Source organism: Cavia porcellus, unplaced genomic scaffold (genome assembly GCF_034190915.1).
Source record: "Cavia porcellus strain 051 isolate PalLab524CR breed Dunkin Hartley unplaced genomic scaffold, mCavPor4.1 scaffold_3, whole genome shotgun sequence".
In the NCBI taxonomy this organism is placed as follows: domain Eukaryota; kingdom Metazoa; phylum Chordata; class Mammalia; order Rodentia; family Caviidae; genus Cavia; species Cavia porcellus.
This window is the reverse complement of record NW_026947486.1, coordinates 21,163,519-21,176,487: the sequence shown is the minus strand read 5'-3', so window position 1 is coordinate 21,176,487 and position 12,969 is coordinate 21,163,519. Positions and strand designations below refer to the sequence as shown.

General features: G+C 36.9%; 1 pseudogene; it reads left to right on the top strand.

Annotated features, from left to right (window-relative positions):
- Positions 1–7,689, top strand: part of LOC134475530 (casein kinase I-like) — a 34,275-nt pseudogene extending 26,586 nt beyond the window's left edge.
- Positions 7,690–12,969: the final 5,280 nt, after the last annotated feature.

The window sequence follows — 12,969 nt, the reverse complement described above, 5'->3', positions numbered from 1 at the left end:
GTATTGAAACATCATATGGGCTGAGCATGGTGAAACTGGCCTATAATCTCAACACTCTGGGAGGCTGAGGCAAGAGAATCACAAATTCCTAGCAACTTAGCAAATTAGTGAGACCCAGTCTCAAAATAAGAACGGTCATAAATGAAGTTTAGCACAAAATCACATGGTACCCTATAAATGTGTACAATTTTATGTGAAATTAAAAATCACATCTGTATTGAATATTCAGACATCATCCTGCCATTATTCCTAACCAATACAGCCTAGTAACTATTTGTAGGACATTTACATTGTTTTAGGAATTTTAAGTAATCTAGAAATGATTCATGTACAGTCTTTCAGTAATAGTACAATAATGCAATAGTACATTTAGTACAATTGTACAATTAGTAATTGTACTATTAGACATATTCAAGGATTAGATGGCATGAAGGAGGACTAGGGGAACACTTTTTAATATAATTCCCAGAATTAGTTTTGATGCCTATTTATTCCACCAGGGATCTAACTTTAGCTCAGATACCTCATACAAATAAGTACCTTCTAACCAGAGATTGTTTTTTTCAAATCTACAGATGTCCTACCCCACTAACTGATACTGGTACTTAATTCAGAGCTAAACTAATAACAAGGAAGGTTAGATAATCTTTTCAGGGTACTTGCTTGTATTAGTAAATCAAAAGCAGCAAATGTCAGTGTGGGTTTTAGCATAAACCATTTATTAGGTAATTGTTTTATGTGCCTGCCATTGCTTTAGGCACTTTCATGTACATTATCTTTTTTCTTGTACATTATCTTTAGTCACTTATTTCTAATCTTTGTGACAAATCTGTAAATCTGATGTTAATAGTGCATGAAGAGAAACAACATGCTCTCATAGCATATTATCTAGCACAGGCAGGTACTCAATAAATATTTCTTGATCTAATATCCCATCTAAACTTAAAATTAACTTCATGACTAAAATGAATAAAATCAATCATATGCAGAAACAGACCCTTCATGTGCAGCATTAGATAGGGTATTGTTTTAGCTTTTGCAACAGAAAGATCTAAAACAATGGTAGTTTAAGCAAGACAGTTCCTTTTTCTTGCAGATAAAAGTAAGGACTGCATTGGTGGCTTTACTCTTCAAAGTTGTCAGGGATGCAGGATACTTCTCACTGCATTATCATCTGCTTAATTAGTGTCATGTTTATGATCACATTGATTCACCTTATCTTTACTCCAGACAATAAGAGAGATGAAATGGAACAGGGTGGGTATGTCCTTTCCCTTTAAGGAAACAACTCATCAATGGCTCATAGCACTTCCACTTACTTTCTGCTGGCAAAAATTTACCTTTCCTTCTATGTGTGTCACATGGCCATACCTAGCTATGAGGGAGGCTAAAAAATGTCTTTATTCTGGGCAGCCATGCGTCCATGAAGTCCTGGGTATTATATTATTGTGAGAGAGAAGGAGAGAGTAGATATGGGAAATCAACCATCACTCTTTGTCACAGGTACTCATTCAACAATTTTAGTTGACATTTCCCCCCAGCACTGAGAACAGAAGCCAGAACCTTGCATGCGTTAGGCAAGTGTTCTACTGCTGTGATACACAACAGGTGCCCATCAAATAATTTTAAATGATGATGTTGCCAGTGAGAGTAGAAGAGTATCTTCTGACTTCTAGATAAGAGCCTAAGGGATTCCCTAAAATTGTCACAGGAAGACATCAATTTGTAAAGTAATTAAACTAAAAATATCAGTCTGTCATAAGATTATCTCATGGTGACTAAAATAGTCTATTGAAAGACCAGCCAAATGCTATGAATTAATGAGTACATCCAAATCTGTTTGGGGACTTGCCTTTCCCTGACAAATTGATATACCTTTCTGGACTACTGGGAACAGAAACTAGATTACAGATAAGCAATAATGGTAACATATCAAAGGAAGATTAGTGGCCATTAGAGAAAAATAAGGGTTTTAAAAGGCAAAATCAGATTGGTGGTTATCAGTGCTAGGATACAGAACACAGATTCCAATTAGTGTGCTGGTTACTGCAGAGTGCAAATGACACAGCCTTTCCAAATGATTCCTGTTTCTTTTGACTCTACACTCATCATACAATCTTCTGATTTTGCTTCCCAAGTAGTTTGATTCTAGATTGGCATAGGCTATGCAAAGAGCAACAAACGGTGTAATAACTACAAAGGGATCTTCACAACTGTGTCACAACCAATGATTATTCTGATTTAAATATCCTGTCAGATGTTAATGATAGTCAGTCACCAACAGTGTAATAATTTATGGGTGTACTGAAAATGTATTTGGGGTGGGTGCCACAGTTTGTTTGAAAATGGCTTTTCTTCCTTAAAACTCATGTTGAAATTTAGTATCCAATATAACAATTTTAAAAAATGGAAGGACCTTTAAAAAAGAGACCAGGCATAATGGCTCATGCCTGTAATCCAAGGTATTAAGGGAGGCTGAAGCAGGACGATTACAAGCTCAATCCAGTCTGTGAAATTTAGCAACTAGGTGATAACCTATCACAAAAAAAAGGAATGGGGATGTAGCTCACTGTGAAGCTAAAGGCCTGAGTCTAATCCTGAATACCACCAAAAAAAATCATTAATAGGAATTAATGCCTTTTTCATGGGATTATGTTTGTTTCATGAGAATCAGTTACTGTAAACTCCGTATATGTTGTCTCTTCCACATGCACTAGTGTTAGGCACAAAGTTAGACATTAGCAGGACTGAAATTCGTGGCTGGGGCAACTTAAAAAGCAAAGATATGATTTTTTTCCTTTTTTTAAAATTTTATTTAAGGAGAAAAAAACAGAGAAAGGGTACAAGTTATACAGATTTACAGAAAAAAATAAACAGTAGGAAATCACTAGCTAATGGATTACATATTGTCATCTTAGAAATAATTGTTCAAGTCACAAAATTAAAGCTTGTAAAGTGGACATTCCAATAATGATACTGCAAACAGTTCTGTTCAATGATCCAATAAAACTCAGTGATATCATTTTCTATCTTATACACTTACATATACATGCAGTTAGAAGTTTAGGCAACAGCTGTGAAGATTTTTTTCCTTTTTCTCTTCACTTTCTTAATAATTAGCTATAGATAAAATCCATACAAGCTTGTGGTTTCAAACATTAGCCCAAGATATTATAATATCCTCTGAGTATGCTGTTAAAGTCCAGGGACCAAACAAAGTCCAGACCATGGGAAACAGGCTGAAAAAAACCTGACAGTCTCAAAACAAACTAAGCAGAAAACATCCACTGAGGGGTAAATAGGGACCTAGTACTTCCACTTACTTTCTGCTGGCAAAAATTTACCTTTTCCTTGTAAAAGAACAATGACCTGAAGGAAGGGAGATATTCCTTGAAAGACCCAGTCTATCATATAAATGCAAAATGAGACCTCATTCAATGCATCTGCCATCTTGGCATGTACCCACTTTCATGCTCTCTCTCTCTCTCTCTCTCTCTCTCTCTCTCTCCACACACACACAAAAATATCATTTTTAAAATAAAGTCTACCTATACTTCATATGACAGCCTACTGGTCTTATCTGAAATCTTTTGTCAAAGATACACAGAATTGAGATGTCACTGGGTCCTCACAGTATTAGAACCTGGCTTACTGGTAACACTAGATTGCCTTTCCATTTTCCACCATGAGTTGAAGCAACACAAGTCCTCCCACCAGAAACCATACAGATGCCATCATTATGCTCTTGGACTTATCAATCTCCAGAACCATGAGCTAAATATACTTTGTTCTCTTATAAATTACCCAGTCTCACATATTCATTATAGTAACAGGAAACAGACTAAGACAAAGAGCAATGAGAAATCAAAGATCAGATCCTTGGATGATGATAACAAAATTTAGGTGCTGCCTAGGGTATTCCAGATTGAGTGGCCACAGTCCCCTTCAAAAAAAATTGATCTGTTCTAGGAACTATTTGCCTCTTATGCATCTGGATATAGGCTACCTATGAACATCACTGAATTCTAGCTTGTTTAAAATCAACAAATATTTTCTGAATGGCTATGCTGTATCACACTGGTTACTTAGACAACAGAGATACAAAGGCCTTAAAGGATGACCAGGAGTTTTCCAGGCAATGAAAGGCTGCGATGATGGTCCAAACAAAGAAACTACATGAGCAAAAGCATAAAGCATAACAAAGATATGCTGCATTCCAGGAAATTTCAAGTACTCTAGCACATGCCCTTATAGGAGGCCATTCAGTGGGAGAGAATGTGATAGGGTAAAAGGAGCATAGAATGCACTAGTATTACTGAAAGCAAACTTTCTATTTCTAAGCTCAAGTTATCATCATATACAAAACAGAGATGAAACTATTTCCCCCCAAAAGACAAAAAGTTAAGAAGAAAAGAAGGGGGAAAAAGGAGAAAATACCATGCTTCAAAGATTGTCATACATCTACACTAAGGGTAATATATGTCCAACATTTCGCATTTAGGAGGCATTCAGTCAGTATTAGGATACTGATTTCTTCTTAACTTGTTCTGATATTTTTATACTTGATATTTATTTTTATTTTAATTTTACTTTTTTCTTTATTTTTTTATTTTTGTTAGTGCATGTTTGTAGCACATCATGATTACACTCCTTGTGGGGAGTTGCTTGGTACATGTGCATAACACACCTTAATTCTTATTTTATCCCCATCCCCCTTTACCTCCCCCTGCCTCCTTCCACCTTTAAAGAGTTTTTAAAAATTATTTTAGTTTATTTGTACATGTGTTGGTGCACACTGCTAACATTTCCAGTGGGAAGTTGGTACATGTATATACTACATCTTATTTTTTTTGCACTTCCTTGAGCTTTATTTTTTATTATAAAGAACAAATCTATTTTGCAAATACTCAAAGAGTAGTTCTGTAAACTCTAAATGAAATATAAAATATTGATCAACTGAACAAGGTATTTGAGTTGTGATGAGATAGTTCTGCAATGGTTGTTCAGCTCTGTAGAGCTGTTTTATGACTCCTACATAATGTAACATATACATTACTCAGAATCACTGTGCTGTACACATACGTGTAGTACAAACCCCAAAGGTTATCCAAAATACAGCATTAGAGGCACAGCCATCAAAACTTTCATACATGCCACACAAGAAAGACATGAACCTTATGAAAACCCTGATCCAGGTTCACACAGATTTTATATGTATTAGGAAATACATAAATATGGCCTCTGATCCTGATAGTTTGCTTGTGGAAGCAGATGTCAAAGGCCTACGGCATGTGATGGTTATCTGTAACCAGAAGTAAAGTTATAATAGTAGCTGGAAATGTTATCTTTATATAGTTTTTGGTTTTTTTATTGTTTTGTTTTTTGTTTCTTTGTTTTTTATTCATTGCTCTATGGTTGCAACATATATAAACAATATATCCCATCACTGTAAAAGTAACTCAAGTGAAATGGAAGCTTATTGAGGTTCTTTTATGCATCTACTTTGTAATTTATTCATATTTTCTTTGAATATATTATGAATCACAAAATATAATGTACTTTTTCTCTCCATAATCTAACATAATTTTTAAAATTCTTTTTTCCTGGGAATTGGGGAAGGCTCTCACTATGTAGTTCAGGCTGGCTTTGAACTCACTATGCAGTCCAGGCTGACCTCAGACGCTTGTTAATCATCGTGCCTCAGCCTCCCAGGTGCTAGGATTATAGACATGCACCACCATGCCTAGCTGAGATATCTAGTCTTATATTTACACATATCTTCACCCATTCTGGTGTTTTTTCTTTTCTTTTTTTTTCTTTATTTCTGGTAATTTCAATTTTTCAATTTTCATTGTCATTTCTTTTCTGTATGAAGAACTTCTTGGTTATTCTCTTATAATAGATCTGATAGTGAGGAATCATGTTAAAATTTTGTTTCATCTGAGAATGTTTTTATTCACCTTTAGTCCTGCAGGATTGTTTTGTTTTGTTTTGAGCAGGGACTTGCAATGTACTCCAGGCCAGCCTTGAACTCAGAAAAATATTTTTGCCTCAGCCACTCAAGTGCTGGGTTTACAGGTGTGCACCATGACACCTGGCCTGCAGGATATTTTTAATAAATAAAGAATTCTGAATTGACAGGTTTTCACTTACAACACTTGAAAAATCTTGTGCTACATATTTCTGATCTCCATTAAAAATGGATAGATTAAACATTTTCAAAATGTAAAGCTATCATTCTGTGAAAAATATTAAGAGAATATCAAGATAAGACATCAATTAGAAAATGCTTACAAATTCACGATCTGACAAAAGACAAAATATAGAAAGGACACTTTAAATTCAACAGGAAGACAACAATGCAATTAGAAAATTGGCAAAAGACTTAGACACTTCATCAAAGGAGATAAGAATCTAAAAATACATGAAAAGGTCATCAACACCACTAACCATTTATAAAATGCAAATTAAAAGTACAATGAGATATCACTACATACTTTTTAGGATGGCTAACATAAAAAAAATATTGACAACATGGAATTCTGACCAGAATATGTGACCACTGGAAGTCTCAGATATTTCCATTGGAAATGAAAAATTATAGCACTACAATGTAAAATGGTTTGGTGGTTTCTTACCATGTAACCTGGTGGTTATGTAAAATGTATAATAGATATTGTGAATTGGGAAGAAATTATTCAAAAGAAAAGAGGAAAACCGTGATAGTGGAAAGAGGAAAGGAAGTAAGGGAAAAATGAATATATACACACACACACACACACACACACACACACACACAAGATAGTTATATAGCCAGTTTCTCTTCGTTTATTGAAACATTTGAGTTATATTGTTTGGACAGTGCTTTGTGCCATCTTATACTCTGAGTAACTACTATGAAGATAACAATATGCAATTGTTAATTGAGAGTAATTCTTGTTACTCTCCTATTAGCCTGTTTTCAAATTCTATTATATTTTCATTGTCATTTTTATTTTTTCTCTGTAAAATATAAAAAAGTAAGCCCTCAATATAGAGACATTTTTAAATTTTTGAGATGGTTCCTAAGCCCTTATACTCTCAGGAGCAAAAATCCTTTGCCATGCCCAATAAATATTTGCTAAAGGCATGCAAGCATGTGAACAAAAGACATCTACTGGATAACAAGCACCATAAAAATAAAGACTTGGGAGGATGAGGCAGGAGAATCACTGTGAATTCAAGACCAGCATGAACTATACAGTGAGACTCTGTCTCAAAAAAATGAAAGAAAAAAGATACCCTCACAAGTTACCATGGCTTCCCAGCCTCCAGCACCACAAGCTAAAATAAACTCTCCTTTCTAAATTAGCCAGTCCTGAGTATTTTGTTATAACAACAAAAAACTAAGACAGGCTTGAAAAGATGTACTTTGGATATTTATTTCAACAAGTAGCTCCTCAATATGAATAGCTCCTGAACCACACTAATCCAGTGAAACTTCAGAAGTTTGACTGACAGTGCAGGCCACAGCAGCTTGACCGATCCCCGCACGGCTGCACTCTAGCTGTCATCTCCAGTGCCTCCAGGCCTCCAGTGAGACCTGTTGCCACGGGCCCAGGAGCAACTCAGCGCCCACCAGCTGCCCGCGGCCCTGCCACCACCACCGCAGCCAACCTGCGGGGGAGGCTGTGCAAAGTAATGCAGTAGTGCAGGCCACAGCAGCTTGACTGACCCAGAGGGGAGGGGCCAGCATACGCTGTCCCTGTCTGCAACTCACTAGCACACAGCAGAGTGAAGGGTCCTCTAACCAGCGCACTTCAGAAGAATTGTAACCAACAAAGAAAGAAACTGGGGCCTTCTGGAAGAAGCAAAAAAAAATGGGAAGAGGAAGCAACAACAAAAAGTCCCCAGGTCCCAATGCTGAGAACATTGACCCAGGACAGGACAAAGGAGAATGAGAATAGCAAACATGCAATATCAGACACAGCACCAGTGGACATAAAGACATATATTCGGGACCTCATAGACGAGTTCAAAAGTGAAATATTTAGCCAAATAATGCAAAATATAAGAAAATTAATAAAAGAGATACTAAGCACCCCTCAAGCAGACACAGATGGAAGAAGGGAGGAACTCAAAGGAGAGAACCATTTGATGAAGAGTATAAAAAAAATAGAATACATAAAGCAGATTCAAAGAGATCACCAGGAAATTAAAATCTCTATGGAAAGATGGCAAATCAGCCTGAAAGAAACTAAGGAGAATGAAAGGGAAAATTTTAAACAATAACAAGGATACAAGCAGTAACAATACAAAGGCTAGAATATGACAAAAGGATCTGTAACTTGAGAATAAAGAATGTGAATGAAGAAGCTGGGGTACAAACAAAGGAACTACAAAGGTTATTCACAGAAATAATTAAGGAAAACTTCCCAAACATAGGAAAAGGAAATGATATTCAGATCTATGAGGTATACAGAACTCCAGACACCTACAACCAAAACAGAGCTACTCCCAGGCATATAATAATCAAGATCCCAGAAATTCAATATAAGAACAGAATATTAAAAGCTGTTAGATATAAGAAACAGATCACCTATAAAGGCCCATTAGTATTTAGCAGACTTCTCTACACAAACCATCAAGTCAAGAAGATCTTGGAGTGAAATATTCCAAGCCCTGAAAGAAAATAACCTCCACCCCAGATTGATATACCCTGATAAACTGTCTTTAGAAATTAATGGAGAAACAAGATGCTTCCAAGACAAAGAGGAAGTTGGGAAATTCGCAACCACCAATCCAACTCTACAGAGAATACTACAGGGCATTCTAGAGAGAGAGAAAAGTACTAGGATTCCAGAAACAGTGGTGGAGAGGCCTCAATGAATGGAGCAGAAAATAAAATGAAGAAGATAAGCAGACAACTGATGGCAAAAAAAGAGTGTAACAGAAATGAGGCAGAAAAGAAACCATATCAAAACTGATATGATTGATAGTATCAAGTCTGAGAGTATAGGCAACTACACTGAAGATGATACAATACACATTCTAGTTTGATAACTGCCTGTTTTTGAAGTTCTATATTATATGCAAAGTTGTGTTTTTATTAATACTGTTATGTACTGATATATTCAATTACACTATGTCTGATGATAGTCAATTCTATTGGAGAAAACAAGAGACGACACAGGAACCATGGTAGAACTCTTTGTACAATGGTCTTACATGTTTATTTCATTTCATGTGTTTATAGGAATATGTTTTGTTTTGTCTTGCTTTGTTTTGTTTGTCCCTCTAATACAGAAAGGATAGAAATACATGTTAAGACTCATGTATATGTCGAATCTATAAATGGTTTATGAGAACTGATCTTATGACACATGATGAAATGAACAGACACTTTGAAGAAAAAGAGACACTAAAATACCCAGTGCTGATTCTGGCAGGTCATAATGTGAAACCCAGCAATAGTATTATTCTTTGTTCAGTGTGATATTAGCCTGGTTGGGTTTACTCAATCTCAACATAATTGATGATATGGATAACTGCATGTATGTTTAAGTGTATAGAATTGATAAGCATATTTCTAAGTTTTTTGCTGGATTGTTGAACAGAACTGGGTGCAGTCTCACTGTTTGAATCCCCACTTTATAATGCTCCACTTTAGTATCTTGAATAACTATAAGAAGACAATCTGTAATCATCAATTAGTGATTTCATACTATTTATTTTTTTCTTTGAAATTATGTATTATTTTTACCCATTTTCTGTTTTGTTTAGTCTTTCTTTAAATTAAATTTAAAAAAAAAAGACACTACAGTACCCAGTGCTGATCACGGAGTTTCATGATGTGAAATCTAGCAATACTATTTATTATTCTTTGTTCAGAATGATTTTAACCTGCTTTATTTAATCTAAACATAAATGAAGATATGGATAACTGCATGTATGTTTAAGTGTATAGAATTGACAACTATGTTACTAAGTTTTTGTTGGGCAGTTGAACGGAACTGTTTGCAGTCTCACTGTTCAAATTCCCACTTTACATGTTCCATTCTTGTACCTTGAACAACTATTTGTAAAACGACAATATGTAAACATCAACTAGTGATTTCTTACTGTTTTTTTTCTCTGAATATATGTATTATTTCTACCTATTTTCTGTTTTGTTTAGTCTTTTTTTAAATAAAATTTTAAAAATATGAATAGTTCCTGTTAGGAAGACTGAGGTCACCTAGAGGGGCTCACTTTCAGGCTTAATTACAAATATTTCTATTCCTGTCCTGTGAATTTCTAATCTCTCCCCCAAAGAAGCAAATAGCTGTCAGCATAGGGGCCCCAGTTATTTCACTAGAGTAAAGTAGAAAAGGAAATGTCATTTTTGAGCATCTACTGAGTACCATAAAGTGATCCTCAGGCAGAAATAAATTGGCTGCATTTGTAAGGAACTGACAAAAAGGTCATATGCTAGGAGCAAGTGAGAAAATGGGTTAAGGGGCTGGGGATTTAGCTCAGCGGCATAAGCGCCTGCCTTGCAAGCAGGCAGTCGTGAGTTCGATCCCTGGTACCTATAAAAAAGGAAAAAGTCCTCCGCTCTACCAGCTGAGCTATCGAAGGGTGCACAAAAGGAAAAAGACAAAAAAAAAAAAAGAAAGAAAAAGAAAAGGGGTTAAATGGTAAGAGATGAGGTGTATTCATTCATTGGTCTGTACTGCCTTGACAATGTACCACAAATGGAGAGCTTATCGACAGAAATGTATTATTTCACAGTTCTGGAGATTACTGTAAAAAGATCATTGAAGGCTACAGGTATAGCTTATCAAAATCGAGATATCAGCATGGGTCCTTCTGAAATCTGTGGGAAAGTGTTGATTACATGATACCCCTGCATCTACTTCTGGTGTTTCTCTGGCAATCATTGGTATCTCTTTTCTTGTAATAGAAGAATCACCCCACTTTCTGCTTCATCTTCACATGAATCTTCCCTGTGTGTGTCTGCATCCAAATCTCCTGCAGTTTTTTGTGGTACTGTGGATAAAACCCAGGGTAGCATGCATGCTAGATAAGTACTGTACCACTGAGGGGTACCCCTGCCCTAAACATGAATCTTTTTTCACAGTATTGGAGATCGAACATAGGGCTTTCATACTGAGCTATATCCCTAGCCCCTTTTCAGTTTTTTTTTAAGACAAGGTCTTGTTAATTTGCCTAGGCTCAGCTTGAACTTCAGCTCCTCCTGCCTTTGCCTTCCAAAATACTGGAATTCAAGGAGTGTGCTAGTACACCCAACCAAAGTTGTCCTTCTTATGAGGACAATGCTTATATTATATTAGGGGCCCATCTTTTCTCTTTGTGCCTAATGTGGTCTGAGAGAACCAGGAGATGGGCCTCTACCTGCCAGACACTGCTGCCAGAAGATCTCCTCTGTGTGCCCAGTGCGGGTCAACGGAGACAGACAGATCCACCTCTGCCTGCTGTGCACCACCATCAAAAGGCCATGTGCTGCAGGTGGCCAGCATGTGCAGAGAGAACAAGCAGATCCACCTTCACCCTCAGAGAGCTGCCACCAGAAGGCTCCTTCCTGCAGGCAACCAGAAGGAGCAGGGACACACAGCCAGGTAAGCCCTGTGCATCAGTAGGCCAACATTGGAGGCCCTTGGTTTCCTCAGACAGCCATCACCCACTAGCAAAATCAGACAAACACACTCCTGTGTGTCTGCCACGATCATGGGAGTCCCAGTGTAGACACACAGGCCGAGAGAAGCAGCCTCACCTCCATGCACCCCTGATCATCAGCAAAGCCACAGTGTAGCTGCATAGTTCTAGAGAAACCTGCTCCACCTCCTGCTATCTCCCTGTAAATCTGGAATTAAAGGAATCCAGGTGCCTGTCTCATCTCCTTACACTGCCTAGGGGCAGCCAACATGGGAAGTGCCTGGGGCCCCAAAACCAGTTTGTTGGGAGGAACCTAGGAGAATGTCAAGACAAAGGAGCAAAAGGCAAACTCAGACCTCTAGCCCACACAGAAGGAGTCTGGGAGGTACCATCATGGAAGAAAACAGAAGTCACAGACCTAACATCTCTGAGAGGAGAGCAACTAAAATAAGGAAACAACTTTATGAGATTGTAAAAACAGTCAAATCAGAAATAATGTCTCACATAAAGGAAGAAATCACAAATATCCTGAAAGAATTGTTTACCACGTCCAAAGAAGACAGAGACAATAAAGAGGAGCATAGGAAAATGATGGAAACCTGGATGAATGTAGAAAGGAATTACAATGCATGAAATAGATTCAGAGAGGGATCCAGGAAATTAAAAACTCAATTGAAAGCTGGTAAAACCACTCGAAAGAGACTGAAGATAGACTTTCAAACCTTGAAGACAGAATTACAGCTAGTGATCAGTAAGGAAAGGCCCCTTAAAAATAACATGGAATCAAGAAATAACAACCCAATGGCTACAAGATGATGCAGAGAAGCATAACTTAAGAGTGATAGGTGTTGGTGAAGAAGCAGGGGTCAACCCAAATGAAATTAAAAGGATATTCAGAAGTAATAGAAGAAAACTTCCCAAACATGGGAAATGGATCTGGCATGCAGATAAGGGAGGCATATAGGACTCCAACTATCCATAACCAAAGTAAATCTACACCCAGACATATAGATCAAGATCTTAGAAATTCAGCACAAGAACAGACTATTAAAAGCTGTTAGAGAAAAGATACAAATCACTTATAAAGGAAAACCGATTAGAGTCACAGCAGACTTATCAACACAAATCATCAAGTCAAAAAGAGTTCGGAGTGAAGTGTTTTAAACCATGAAAGAAAACAACTTTCAACCCAGATTGATCTACCCTACAAAACTCTCTTTCAAAATGGATGGAAAAATAAAATACTTCCTTGATATAAAGAACAACTGAAGAAATTCATGAGTACTAAACCAATGCTACAGAGAGGGCTAAAGGATATTCTAGAGAGAGATA